This window comes from Apium graveolens, chromosome 11 (assembly GCF_009905375.1).
Source record: "Apium graveolens cultivar Ventura chromosome 11, ASM990537v1, whole genome shotgun sequence".
NCBI classification, from domain to species: domain Eukaryota; kingdom Viridiplantae; phylum Streptophyta; class Magnoliopsida; order Apiales; family Apiaceae; genus Apium; species Apium graveolens.
In genome coordinates this window covers 202,216,064-202,232,494 of record NC_133657.1, presented here as the reverse complement: position 1 = coordinate 202,232,494, position 16,431 = coordinate 202,216,064, and positions in this window count along the sequence as shown.

The window sequence follows — 16,431 nt, the reverse complement described above, 5'->3', positions numbered from 1 at the left end:
TAAGTTCTGAATGAAATAAGGTACATCAACATATCTAAGGTTAAACAAGGGGACAGCTGGAAAATATCCCCCCTGTCCAATGCTAACTTCTAACTGGTTGGTTCAACTACCACCTACTAGTTTAAATACTAAATAAATTTAAACACAATCGGAGAAACCAAGCATCTGACCGTGTCACACTAAGCTTAACGACTCGGACAAGAACGACACCAACATTATATCAGAATACTGGTCCTCTTGACCCATAGTCCCTTTGACGAGCAATCCTTAGCACATTCCACATCCAACTTATCATACAGGCTAATCTACCAGCCCTGGCTCATGAAGTAGTGACAAAAGTTCCTTCACGGAGGAATCTTTTAGCAATAACCTCAAAACGGTCAATTCTCCTTACCCACTCTTCCTCTCTAACAAAAAGGCGTTGAGCATTTTCCATTGGTATCACTACAAGAAATCAGGCCATTTACGACAGTTTTTTTGAACTGAAATCGTCGTAATTGAGGCATTTACGACGGAAAAAATTCGTCATTTTTGGTCGACTAGTAAGTTCAATTTTTCGTCACAAAATGAAATTGCATCGGAAGTTAGAAAGCGGGGGCCCACATTCTCAATAAAATAATAAATCTATTTATGACGAAATATTCCGTCGTAAGTTATCAACATACGACGAAAAATAATGTCGTATGTTAGTTACTTACGACGGAGGAAACGTCGGATGTTTTCTAGATGGTCTCTCGAGCAACATATCCATACACGAGTGAACTTTAAGCTAGTGCAGAATAAATGACAAATAAGTGTCAATTCAAGAACCTTCAGATGCTAGCAATCTTCTATTACTGTTAGTGCAGATTAGCTGCAGAAACGAAAATCAAATAACTACGACGTTTTACTTTTTTCCGTCGTAAGTTGGGCGCGCAGTTTTTTCCGTCGTAAGTTCGCCGTCGTAATTGGCCTATTTTGTTGTAGTGTATCTGGTCCACCAAACTCATTAATTCAGTAGCTTCCCTGTCACCATATTCCAGTCATAAGACATATCTGAATAGATATAGTACGGAATTGGAGGCATTCAGATGATAGTGGGAGGGTTGACTCTGTCCATGCTTACGGAAGTTGCCCCTATTGTTACGCTAATCTCCACGGTTGTAGGAATCTGTTCAGATTCTCTGATTAGGGTCACCGGTAACTCAAGGTTGGACCTAACAGGCTGCCACACAATTTCTTCTTCAGATCTAGTTCCAGGCTCATGTATTGATACCAAAGGTGAATGGTCAGTTAAAATTTGTTCTGGATCATCGTCGCCGCTCGAATTCGGAGACTGAAATAATACAATATATATATATATATACAAGGCAAAATAAAAGGATTATCTTAAATCTAATACAACTCTAGTCCATAAAATAAATTTAACCTTCCAGATTATTTCCGATATTCTTAATTCAACTCTATATGAGTCGAACACTCTCGCTTACTTATATTCTTAACTATAGTTCCTTTTTACCCCAACTTGTTTCAGCGACCTAATCCTGTAGCTCTGATACCAACTTGTGACGCCCTCAAATTCGGGGTTAATTTTTAGGACCTACAACACCTTTTACATGATAAAATATACAAAATGCAATAATATAATAACCCCGAAAAGCTACAATAATCTTCACAGGAATAGGTATAAAAAATATACAACCACTAATCTAGAATATAAAATTTTTACCACATTTGTAAATTTAAAATTTAAAATTCCGATTTGGAATTTCCAGATAACCCAGCCTTAACTGAAAATCTAAGAGATTTCAACCGATGCTCTTACAAAGATTTTACCTGAGCCGAGCGCCTAAAACTTGCCATCTTCTTGACAAGGTTAGATCAACACAAAACGAATGAACTAAAAGGCTCAGCAAGTAACTATGATCACAATCTCCAACTAATAAACTTGGCAGTATAAACTAACTCACAAGATTTGGACACAGGTTTAGGGTGTTCAGGGTTCAAGTGGGGGTTTGAAAAGAATGGTTAACTTGGTTTGAACATCTCTGATCCAATTCTTTCCGCTAAATGCTTTTCAAAATCTTTTACCTTCTTTTCAAAATAAATTTCCAAATGCGTTCAATTAAAATAGTGCATATCGCACGAACATACTTTCTAAAAATCAATAAGATAGGATTGGAGTGTATAACTTACAAATATGATAGGGTGATCAGCTCATACTGACCTCCATCTGGTCATAAATGTATCTAAGGCACTATATTGGCCTTTTTAAATACAGGGCAATCTCCAGTTTATGTAATGCTCCGTGCTATCTTCGGGCTCCATACACTTGGCTAGATCGTTATTACACCACCACTTATGCCTCCAATCTTTAGGATTTCAATGAAAACCTTTATATTGGAAAAATTATTCATAATTTCATTTCATATTCCATTTTACAAGAATTACCGTCCTTTGAAATTATTTGGACTCTTTTAAGTCAAAAATCATTCTTAATTACAAATTTCAGTGATTCAAGTCTAAAACAAGGATATAACATGAGAACATAGTTCAAGAAATATAATTCCAGAGTATGTATGCGTACTAGCAAAGCATAAGTAATATCAACGTGGGGATGTCAACGAAGCATAGGAATTATCAAAGCACAAGTATCAGGGTGAACAATATCATATCATCTCTATCATTTCCTTTAATATTTTGAAATCATAAACCACTTTAAAAGATAGGAAAGAGTTACTTGCCTTAAAAAACTTTCCTTCTTGACCAAGATATTACAACTGTCAATTAGGGTTGGGTGAGCATCCTCGTTTTTCGAACTTTAGAAAGCTTGACCAACTTAACCCTCGTTAGATTTCTATAACGCCATTTCCTTTTCTATACTTTACGTACTCACGTATCGTATTTACACTAAATAAAATATACTACTTTAGTATCTGATACAAAACTCAGCATTCGACTCTGAACGTCTAAATTACTATACCCATTTCACTTTAACAGATCATCAACTTGTACATACATAAAATTTTAACCACATTATCTACGTACACATAATCATTTAATACTTACTTATAGTTGTACCTTATCAAACTAATTCGATCACGTAATCAGAATAGCACATAATCAAGTAATACATAATCTCATTCTCATTAACTTATACTCGTATCTTTATCAATCTCCTTCTATCATATAATCATACAAGCACATAATCATATTGTGATTATCACGTAGCACATATACTATTTAACTTTCCTTTACCATGTATATTACTACAATTCTCGTGTAGATATATATAAATTTTGGCAGCACAACTGCCAATAAATATGCTTTGCAATAATCGTAAATCGACACCAATCCACAAGTCAAATCTAACTTTATACCAAAATGTATCAATGTAGTTCATTAATTACGACCCTACACATACAGCTCAACTCGACTAAATAATCTACAACTTAACATTACATTTATCTGTACGATCAAATATTTATAACTTATACCAGGTTTATTACATTTCTACCAAAAATTCAGCCTGACCTATTCGTAACTACGCTAACCATTTAGCCAATCAATCAACAAAAATCAAGTCATATTTTAATTTAATGATCTCCACACTATCATCCATCATTATCTAACACAAAAAATCGCACAAAAATTCACAACGAACCAACCATTATAATACACGAATCAAAACCACTCTTACTAACTAAAATATTTAAAATTGAAACAAAATGAAATTACCGAATCTAGAAAATTGCACAATGTGGCATGCATCATAGTTCATAACAGTATATCACATCACAAATAGTTATACCATAAAACTCGAATCAAAATTGTTGAAACCAAATTTCGAAAATCTGAAAAATTTAAAACTGATACATGCACTACGAATTTTAATATAAAATGAATTATTCAAGTTAAATTCGGAATAAAAAAGCATCATCGTCTCCGCCGGGTTCCAATCACGGGTTCGTCCCTTAATAAAGCTTAACATCATGTACCCAGACTTGCATACATATTATCAAAAAAGTATAACTTACAAAAATTTTGATTAAATTAGAAATGGGTGTACAAAATTTTCGAACAAAACTCACATGCACAAACAGGATAGTGTTTAGGAGAGAGCAAGGAGCAATAATCCGGTCTCGGATCGAAGTTTGGCCAAAAAACGAAGGAGAAACAGAGGAGATACGTTTTTACCGGAGAGAGAAGCGTGAGAGAGAGTTCGAGAGTCTAGTAGAGAAAAAGGATGGTAAATGGATCTGCTGGGCTTTTAACGTGATAGGGGCGAAATTGAAAATAGCCAAATCTCATTCTTTTGCATTTTCTAATCTAAAACATTGCTGAGAATTCGTTTGTAAAATAAATATCAAATAAAAAAAGGGATTTCAGATGAAAAACTTATTTTTAGATGAAAGTTCATGAAAATATCTATTTCCCAGTATTTTCAAATAATTCTTGAGCGAACAGTTTATTTTCTACTAATTTTGCAAGATAGCGCGTGTAAGAAAAATAATCATTTTAAAATTTATTTTAATATACTTAGACACAATAATAAATCCAACTATCATTTTAAAAGAATTCTAGAGTTATTCTAGAGATAATAAAACAAGTTTCGAGATTTAAATGTACTCCGATGATTTTATGAAATTTTTAAGTCCCATTTGACCCTATTTTTCACATAATAAATCATTAAAAATATTTAAAAACACCTTAACTACAAAATAACTCGTGTATGAATCAAATAACACATAGTCACATCTCTAAATCAAGAAAATCTCACATTCACCAATTTTTTTATTTAATACTTTGTTTTTGTCATTCTTTTTTTAATTACCGATCACACAATAATTCAACTAACGAGTCGAGTTTGAACACTCTAAGTCATCACAATAGCACATAGAATTATTTATATGCTCTTCCACATTGACATATTCCTTTATATCCTCTTTACTTTAACAACACGAAATCCATTTCCAATATTTACGAGTTCCGTCTCAGTTGACGGGTCGATTCGATGTTATATATTTACCATATATCTGGTCACATTTGACTCCTCAAACTGAAATAATTTATATTTAAATATTTACTCACTAATTCACGTAAATTACACAAAACCAAATAATAAAGAATTTATACATATAATATATTTCGCGAAAATCTCGAATGTTACAAAGAGAGCTAGAGATGGGAGAGATTGGATTTATAGTTTGGTAGATTCGAAATATTGAAAACAGGGGAAAGATGATATGTAAGCGGTAGTTTTGCCGCCTGGCATTTTCATTTAGTTTCGGAATTCGGACCGGTACATTAGTTTTTGCCAATATTTTAATACATATTTTAATTAAAATTTTGTATAATAATTCTTTTTTTCTTTTTCCTACATTTAATTATCAAAATGTGTATTCTTTTTCCACTTCAGCTAATTATCATGTAACTATTTTTCATAATATTTTTTATAAAAAAAATTGTTCATTTTAAATCAGCATGTACTCCTACTCAAATTAACAACTTCACTGAAATATATAAATTACCTTCACAAGTAATAAATAGATTTATTTTAAAATCCGTTCGGTTGAATCATCCAACAAATCATCAAAAGAATTACCTAGTTAATCGGGAACGAATCTTGTATTCAGTAGTAGGACTTTTCCTAGATTTTTCAATTCCTATCACGCAAACAAATAGTACACCATTACCCCAGTTGCCAAGAAATGGTCCATGTGATTGTTAAAATAATTGTACTACCCAAGTTCACATGTACTACCTACAAATAGTACACCATTACCCCAGTTGCCCCTATGATACATTATTGTTAATTATTATATGTGCCTTTTTTAATTAAAAAGACTAGTTACACTTATAGATTTTCCTCCTCCCCCTCCATCATCCCTTTCTATTCCTCCCCTCTCATTCTCCTTCATATTCATATTATTCAATTGGGAATTTATTGTTCATTGTCCGTAGTGTTTCCCTTCTTCTTGCTCAATTTCTTGTTAAATATATGATCCTATTGGGGCCCTTCCTCTAACACCTTAAGGTTTTAGATGAGCTGGTTATTCAACATGGTATCAGAGCTAAGTTTTCTGCCTGTCATCAATCCTCTCAATCATCTATACTAAAACCTTTGCTCATCCTTAAACCTTTCACTTTGTCGTCAAGATTTTTCATTTTTTTAACCCTCTGGATCTACTTTCTCTGATTCTTCAGATCTTAAAAAAGATACAAACTTTCTCTTTCATCTTGTCATTCTAATTCTAAAATGGCAACCCCTGCAAGAATATCCTATCAAGATATGTTGAACCCTCTATTTCTCCATGTTAAATATATGATCCTATTGGGGCCTTCCTCTAACATCTTAAGGTTTTAGATGAGCTGGTTACTCAACATGGTATCAGAGCTTAGGCTAGCGGGAGAACTAAGGTTCGATTCCCAGCCACCCCCAATATTCTCACAATTTATTTTTGACACTAAAGGCAATTAATACCCCAAAGATGGGTGTCGGTGTTCCACTCTTCGACCCATAAATGGGCTTTCGAGTGAGGGGGAGTGTTAAATATATGTTCCTACATGTCCTGCACCAGTGTCACGTGTAACAGGTCTGCTATTCACACCTCAGCAGCTTGAACAGCTTGCTCAGCTTGTTCCACAACTTCAATTGAATAATCCAAAGCCTCCTGATACTGATGATGAATTGGATTGCCATTTCTCCGGCATGATCTCTTACAAAAGTACTATTGGATCCAATCGTGAGTGGATAATCGACTCAGGTGCGTCGGACCACATGACTCCATATTTACACTATTTGGACAAAGTTTGTTTGGCACCAAACTCTCCTCAAATTAGTCTCCCTAATGGTGATAAGGCTGTGATCTCTCATACAGGTACCGCATCATTTCCTAATGGCTTACACTTGACTGGTGTTTTATGTGTACCTAAATTTAAACATAGCCTTTTATTTGTTCAAAAACTGCTCAAAGATAATAATTGTCAAGTTTAATTTTATCCTAATTATTGTTGCATCTCTGATATTGCCTCGAATAAAGTAATAGCCTTGGGACATGCTAGAAATGGATTGTATTATTATAATCCTCACTCACATGCTAGTCTTGTTGTTCCTGCCTCACCCAACACATCTAGTTCTGCTATACACCTAAACAATTCTGTCCAGTCATAATCCTCTCTCACATGTCACGGTCTTGATCTCTGGCACTTTAGGCTGGGACATGCACCCATACCAAAAATTAAACAAATAGCCAATCTACCCATTCTGAACAAAAAATCTACAGTTTGTGTTACTTGCCCACTTGCTAGGGTTACAAAACTTCCTTTCCCTACCAGTGAATCACATGCCCTCCAATCCTTTGACTTGGTGCATATAGACATATGGGGGCCCTATAAAGAATGCACAAAAGGTACTTGCAGATATTTCCTAACACTTGTTGATGACCACACACGATATACTTGGATATATTTATTATCTCATAAGTCTGAAGCATTACAAACTCTGAAGACCTTCTTCAATTATGCTCATAATCACTTCAACACAACCATAAAGGTTATCCGGTCTGACAATGCTCTCGAGTTCGATACTGCTTTGTGCAAGCAATTTTTTACAGATAATGGCATTTTACACCAGACTTCGTGCCCCTATAGACCACAACAAAATGCACGTGTTGAAAGGAAACACAGATTTATTTTGGAAACAGCTCGAGCTCTGCATTTTCAGTCCAACATGCCTTTAAATCTGTGGGGAGATTACTTTATGACGGCAGTCCATTTGATCAATCGACTGCCTACTTCTCTTCTTGGTAATAAAACTCCGTATGAAGCACTTCACAAACTTGCACCTGAGTATGAAAACTTGCGAGTGTTTGGTTGCCTGGCTTTTGCTTCCAACCCCAGTGTGCCAACTGATAAATTTGAAGCACGAGGAGTTCCATGCGTATTCTTGGGTTACCCACCAAACAAGAAAGGATATAGACTTCTAAACTTGATTTCTAAGGAGCAGTTCATATCCAGGGACGTGAAGTTTCATGAAGAGATCTTTCCTTTTCAGCCGGGAGCAGCAGATCAGTATATGCAACCCACCCCTCTGCTAATGCCAATGTCATCTGCACTTACTTCGGATGAGGTATATGTCTCAGAGTACTCAATACCTAATTCCCCTGTTGATGTCGATTACACCTTATCTCAAACTCCAATACAACCTCAATCCCCGCCAATTCAACCAAGAAGATCCACCAGAAATCGTCAACTTCCACTTTGGCATTCCGACTATCTTACCAAGAACTCTCAGTCCATTACAAACTTGGCAATTACTGAAGTCACACCAACATTTAAGTGTTTCTTAACAACTCTTGTCTCTACAACTGATCCTATTAGCTTCAAAGAGGCCGTTCAACAGCCACATTGGGTCTCAGCAATGAACGCTGAACTTACAGCCTTGGAGAATAATCACATGTGGACAGTTACAGAGCTTCCACCAGGAAAAATAGCCATTGGTTGTAAATGGTTGTTCAAAAAAAAGTACAACCCCGATGGTAGCATTGAACGCTACAAGTCCAGATTAGTGATATTGGGTTGTCGACAAAAATATGGCGAGGATTATACAGAGACCTTTGCCCCAGTTGCGAAAATGACTACGGTTCGCACATTGTTGGTTGTTGCTGCTATACAAGATTGGCACACTCTACAAATGGATGTGTCCAATGCGTTTTTGCACGGAGAACTCACAGAAGATGTCTACATGAAATTGCCATCGGGGTACACACATCTTGGTTGCAGAATCAAGTTAAACAACTTTGCTCCGGTTAAACTTTCTCCCAATCTGGTTTGCAAATTGAATAAAGATTTATACGGGCTAAAACAAGCCCCCCGTCTATGGTTCTCCAAGTTGTCACTGACACTCCTCACCCTTGGATTTAAACAATCAAATTCTGATTATAGTTTGTTTCTCAAACAAACTCAATCTTCTACCCTTGTTGTTCTGATATACGTTGATGATCTCTTGGTGTGTGGCTCTTCTTTGGACGAGATGACTCTTCTTAAGCAAATGCTATCAACTCAATTTAATATGAAGAATTTGGGACCAATTCGTTATTTTCTTGGGATTGAAGTTGACAGATCCTCATCTGGGTTCTTCATATCACAGAAGAAATATACTCTTGACCTCCTTACTGAACATGGCCTGTTAAACTGCAAGTCACTATCTCTTCACATGGATTCACACCTAAAGCTGACCCCTATTATCGGTGACCCTTTGCCAAATCCCTTGCCTTATCAACGGCTGTTGGGTCAACTAATTTACCTTACCATAACCCGCCCTGATATATGTTTCACCGTTCATACACTTAGCCAATACCTGCATGCTCCTACTACTGTTCATTTACAAGCAGCCAAACGCCTACTTCGCTACTTGGCAGGCTCCCCTTCTCAAGGAATCCTTCTTGCTTCTTCTAGGCTGCCCAGCTTACGGCTTATTGTGATAGAGATTGGGGTAGCTGTCCTACCACACGCAAATCAATAACTGGTTATTGTATCTTTTTAGGACACTCTCCTGTATCTTGGAAAGCTAAGAAACAAGCTGTTGTGGCACGATCTTCAGCCGAGGCAGAATACCGGGCAATGGCCCTCACCACTTGCGAAGTAACCTGGCTGTCTGCCCTTTTGAAGGACCTTGGCATCAAGCAATTACCCCCAACTCGGCTCAAATGTGATAATCAAGCCGCTTTAGCTATCGCTACCAACCCCGTTCTTCATGAACGAACTAAACACGTGGAGATTGATTGCCACTATGTCTGTGATCAGATTAAAGATGGTCTCATCAACACGTCTCATGTTTCTACAACTGAGCAAGTATCCGATATCTTTACCAAAGTCCTCTCAGTACCGCAACATCAGTATTTGCTAAACAAGCTGGGAGCTTCTGCTATGCCTCCATCTCCAGCTTAAGGGGGAGTATTGAAGGGACCACTTTTACTGCAAGACAAACCACCAGCTCACTTTCCATTTTCCTTTTATTATTGTTATCAAATTAATGGCTACTGGATAAGAATGTAGGATAAGGTTGTTATGTTTTTTTAATCTGTAGTGAAAACACTAGTACTCCTGGCTATTAAAGGTCTCTGAGAAAACATTGTATGATTCAGGAAGTCAAAATTATTAATCAAACAGCTTCTTCCTACAATGAGTTCTTTACTCCTCATTGCATTTCTTACATAAAACCTTTCATTGTCTAATTTTTTGTTAAATCGCAGCATAAACAATCAAACCGGAAGACCCCGTTGTGTTTGTGAGATTTTTCGTATGTATAGTAGTTGACCCAATGCTGACTTTCCTAATTTTTGACCTGAAGTTTGATGGTGGTAGCCTTATTTATCACTTTGGTGTAAATAATGTTCCAAATTGTGATTTTTGAAAATTAAGACCCTATATATCACCTCGTAACGAACAATCGTGTAACGCTTTTATTTTTTTCTAAAACCTAAAACGTAACTTCGTTGCACGTTATCATTGATTTTTTTTATTTTTTAAAAGTGGCAAAACGTTACTTAAAGTTGTGTTTTGGTTCCTAACAATACATCATGTACCACTTTATCTAACTTTATACTATAAGTTTTTTAATAAAAATTATTTTAACCTCAAATAAAAAATTATTAATTTCTAAAATAATAAAAAATATATTTAAATTGTTTCTAAAACCCAAAAGGGGATTGGTGAACCTCAAAATGTTAAAAATTATTAAAATTAAGTTACACTTTTAAATTTAAAATTGTTAATTTAAGATTTACATTTTTGGTTCCTAGCCTAAATCGGTATAATATTTATTAATTTTTTTTAATATTTCTAAAACCCAAAAGGGGATTGGTGAACCCTAAATGTTAAAAATTGTTAAATTTCGGTCTAATCTTAAATTTTAAAAATATTAATTAAAAAGAAATATCAAAAAATGTAACATTAAGTGATGTTTCCGGACCCCTAAATAATACAACAAAAACAGCTCCAATAAAAAAAAGAAAAAAAAACATAAAACGTTAGATGATCTAACGTTTTACCATTAAAATATAAAAAAATGTAGCAAAATGGTACTTCGTGTACCGTTTTGCCCTGTTTTCAAAACGTTATACGATACCTCGATATAAAGTGACATTTTGAGCCATAATTCTGAAAAGTGACAATTTGGGAATTTTTTACTGAAATAGTGACATTTTGGTCCATCTATCAAGTTTGACTAATATCAACTATACGTATAGTGTAGCGATTTGGGGGAATAATATCGGCACCGTGATTTCAGCCGATTTCTGGAACACTGATCAAAATTAAGAATCCAACTTTTATGTATTAGAGCAAATCCAACAGTATCTTAGTTGGTTCTCGATAAATATTATAAAATAATGAATCTTAGTGATTTAAAACATCATTTATATTTCAAATCTAACAGTAATCCATATACTGTATTAACTCCTTATTAATATTATGATAATCAAAATATATTTGGAAAGAGATTGACAAGAAAGAGAAAGTAAGTGGATGGTTTGGTATATATAAGCTATAACTTTAAGAGTGTAAAAGAAGATAAAGAAGGTAAAATAGATTTTTAATGATTTGAGAAACCACTAGGATCTGTTGGAGTTGAAATTTCACCCATCTTCTTAATATTAAGGGTTATATGCTTCGAATAGTGGTTTTGGTTGAGATAATGAACCGGATTAAGATGATATGGAGTTGAAATATTATTTGTTGAAATATCATTTGTTGATTGCGGGAATGAAATATGTTTGATTTTAAATATTTTTTAATTCATTAATTTAAAATATTTTTTTAATTATTAATTTTATAAATTTTTGGTTCATAAGTTTATTTTTTTTATTAAACATTAATATTTAGTTATTTCAATAGGATTGCAATACTAGATATAAAATTGATTTCTCGTAATTCTCCCTCGTACCCACCTTCTCCTTGAATATCAAAACTCATACTTTAGGAGTCTAAGAAATGGGTATGAAGAAATAAAATTTTGAACCATATGCAAAAGAAATGTGTATAGTTTCAGAGAAAATTATACTTATTCGTTGTTGGGTGAAAAACCTAAATAACCATTTTTAAATAACAATCGCCCAAAATACCCATCATAATTATAAGCTCTCCACAATACCCACCAGATACTCCATTTTCAGTGGAGTATAATTTGATACTCCACTAACATAGAAGTATTTCCCAATGGAGTATCATGCCTGATACTCCTTTATAAGGGGAGTATCGGCCCATATATTCATTTGTCAGTGGAGTATTATCTAAATTTCTAAAATTTTAAAATTATTGAATTTTACCTTTATCCATTTTTTAAATATTTCTAAACCCCAGATGAGAAATTACTAAATCATAAAATTTTAAAATTTTAAAAAATGGTACATGTTTAAATAATAAAATATTAAATAAATATTTAAATTTTTAAAAGATAATAATATTCCAGTGACGGTGTAGTATCAAGCTTGATACTCTATTGGAAAAGGAGTATCAGGACTGATACTCTACTGACAGAGTACTATCAACCATGATACTCTATTGACAAAAGAGTATCATCCTGATACTACACTGCAAGTGGCGTATCATCCTGCTAGGTAATTAGAGCAAGTGCACCGTGGCCCAACTCGTCAGGTGGAAGAGAGAGAGAGACAAGCTGAGCAACTGCACACGCGTTAGAGAGGAAAGAAAAGCTTGGGCAGGCCCAAGTCAGAGACTCCACCCACTATACCAATTTTCAGCAGTTTTTTGTTATTTTATTAATTTTTTTACAAATCATGTACTTCAACCAACATTTATGTATATATAGTGGTTAATTTGTCAACTACAATCCGATCTGGTTGAACATATGACAATGTTCCATAATAATAATTAATTTGTTTCAGATGTAAAATTTTAAATTGTCAGGTTCTTGTAATATTTTCTTTTTAATTAAGTAATGTATTTTAATAAAAAGTAATTTTTATTTTCAATCTTATTTTTATTTTTTTTAATCTTTTCATTTCTTATTAAATTATTTTATTATTAATTAAATCAAGATTATATATATATATATATATATATATCTTAATTATATTACAAATTAAAAATTATATAAAACTACTTAAATAATAATTAATTAAATCTCATCATTTAAATATATATATATATATATATCTTAATTATATTACAAATTAAAAATTATATAAAACTGATTAAATAGGACCTACTAAAAGTTGGACTTGGGCTTTGCATTAGAGCTAGTTGGCCACTTAACTTACCAAGCCCATGTTTTGCTTGGCTTCAAAAAGGAGGAAATGACACGGACTTGGGCTTGTCCACTGCACTTGCTTTTAAGGCACCTTATTTCAGAATAAGTATTTTGGGTAAAGGAACATCTAAAAAGAAGTCTTTTGGTCATTTTTTCTTCGTTGTTTAATATTTGTTACTCCCTCTGTCCCATTCATTTTTATAAACATTTCAATTTGCGATGTTTCATTTAATTATATACCTTTCAAAACTTATCAAAAATAGTAAAAATTTTATAATTTAAAATTTAACTATACTCGCTTATAACCGCTATTTTCTTTCGGTACACCAACTTATATATTAAATATTGATTGATCTTACCACTTTATTCACTTTTTTTTACTTTTTCTCATAACATTCCATTTTTTTCTAATCTCCGTATCCAAATCAAATGTATACATCTGAACGGGAAGGAAGGTATTGATATTTCCGAAGAACATACTAATTGATTTCTACTTGATTGAACAATTTAATATCTAATTATTTTTTACTTTATTAATATAATATGAAACGATCAGTGTAGAAAAGAGGAAATCAGGCTTTTAGACGGAATTCAAGGATTAATGCGGTAATTAATCAGTTCATTAATCAAAATTATTTTAATATTATCTTTATATATAATCGTTTTTGATATTTTCAAGAGTAAACCTTGACATCACAACACTAATTTTTTGTTATAAATTATTTTAATTATACATATATAATTGTCATATATTTTTGCGTACAAATTTAAAATATTTAGCAAGATTAAAGTAATTATATTTTCTAATCTAACCTTTGAATTGTTTAATAAATAATTTTGTACACGAAAATGATATTTTTTTTAAAAATTTTTACTTCTTTGAAATCTTATTATTTTTCTACATTAGGCCATTTTTGACCGATTATTAGATTTTTGACCGATTAATCCATTTTTTCCGATTCTTAACTTGATTTTAGCATAATCGAGTCATTTAGTCAATGTCTCCGTGATACGATTAATTGTCATTGTCACCGACTTTTAGAACACCTGAAATGACAAGTTATAATCTATATTTATGTCTATATCTATATATTCTATATTCTATATCTATATATCTATATATCTATATCTATATATTCTATATTCTATATATCTATATTCTATATATATAATAAATCATGAATCCACAAAAATGATGGCCATTTACACCCATTATCCCAAGAGTTCAGACTTAATTACTAAAAATGCCATTGAAACAGGTAAGAAACAATACTACTTCTTACTTTTGAACAAAAAGAACCCACATGTTGCATTATTTTCTATTCAAAATTTCAGCCCTGAATTAAAAATTCAAACACATTTCATATACAAACTATACATGTACGATACACATTTCCCAATAATTTAAATTTCAAACAAAAGTTGATATTTTGGTACTATAGATGTATTATAGCTTTTATCTAGCTCATAAATTTATCCGGAGTTTTTTAAATTTTAAATTTGTTCACCATGATAATCAGAAGAATGATAAGGAATTGAATCGATAATCTTTTATTTCTTCTTAATATTCCAGAGATAATGTATAGGGTATAAATAGCCTACACAATTTTGCTAAACAAGGAAATACAATATGAGACATTGAAAGAATGGTTGTCAATTAGCCAAGCCTAGAGATCAGCCTTAACATCTGTGATCTTGATTTTTAGGAGGTCAACAGATTATTTTGGGAAATGATAGAAATTGATCTCATCGAATATTTTAACATTCCCCCTCAAGTTGAATAATGGGGTTTCCAATATTCAACTTGCCAAGACAGTGCATAAAAATCTTCTCATTGACCGCCTTTGTTAATATATCTGCGAGCTGGTCTTCTGATCGGACAAATGGAAGCTCAATTATCCCGTTTTTTAGTTTTTCTTTGATGAAGTGTCTGTCCACCTCAACATGCTTTGTGCGATCATGTTGAACTGGATTTTCTGAAATTTGAATGGCCGCCTGGTTATCATACATGATTTTGCTGGTTTGAGTTGGAGGGTACCCAATTTCTTTCAGGAGCTTTCGTATCCACAATGCCTCTGCTAGACCTCGTGCTATTCCTCGAAATTCTGCTTCAGCACTTGAGAGAGCTACCACTTTCTGTTTCTTGCTTCTCCATGTAACAAGATTTCCACCAACAAGAGTAAAATAACCAGATGTTGATCTCCTCTTTCCTTTGTCTCCCGCCCAGTCTGCATCAGTATACACTTGGGTTTCTAAGTGTCCATTTGCCTTGAACAGAACTTCATGCCCAGGTGTCCCTTTGAGGTATCTAATAATTCTCAATATGGCTTCCATGTGAGAAACTTGAGGTTGGTGCATGAATTGACTTACAACTCCTACTGGATAAGCAATGTCTGGACGGGTATGTGAAAGGTAGATTAGCTTCCCAACTATTCGCTGATACCTTTCCTTGTCCACCAACTTCGCCTCTTCCTCCATATAGAGTTTCTGGTTCACCATCATAGGAGTATCCACAGGTTTGCAGTCAATCATTCCTGTTTCTGCAAGCAGGTCAAGGACATATTTCTTTTGGCAAATAAAAATTCCTTGTTCGGATCTCAGGACTTCAATTCCAAGGAAATATTTGAGTCTCCCCAGATTTTTCATTTCGAATTCTTTAAACAGACTTGTTCTTAACTTCTTCATCTCTTCCTCATCATTTCCTGTGATTATCATATCATCAACATAAATAATTAAGCAGGTTACAAGTTTTCCCCTCCGCTTGAGAAATAGAGTATGATCTGAATTACTCTGTTTAAAGCCATATTTTTTCATGGCTAAAGTAAACCTGCCAAACCATGCTCGAGGAGACTGTTTCAATCCATATAAGGATTTCTTCAAACGACACACTAATCTTGGATTAGAATTTCCACCGAATCCCGGAGGGAGGTCCATATAGACTTCTTCCTTCAGTTCTCCATGCAAGAAAGCGTTTGTTACATCGTATTGATGAAGAGGCCATCCCTTATTTGCAGCTATAGAGAAGAGAACTCTGATTATGTCAATCTTGGCTACAGGAGAAAACGTCTCGGAATAGTCAATCCCGTACGTTTGAGTATATCCCTTTGCCACTAGCCGGGCTTTGTATCTGTCGATAGTTCCATCCGGCTTGTGTTTTATAGTAAAGACCGAACGACATC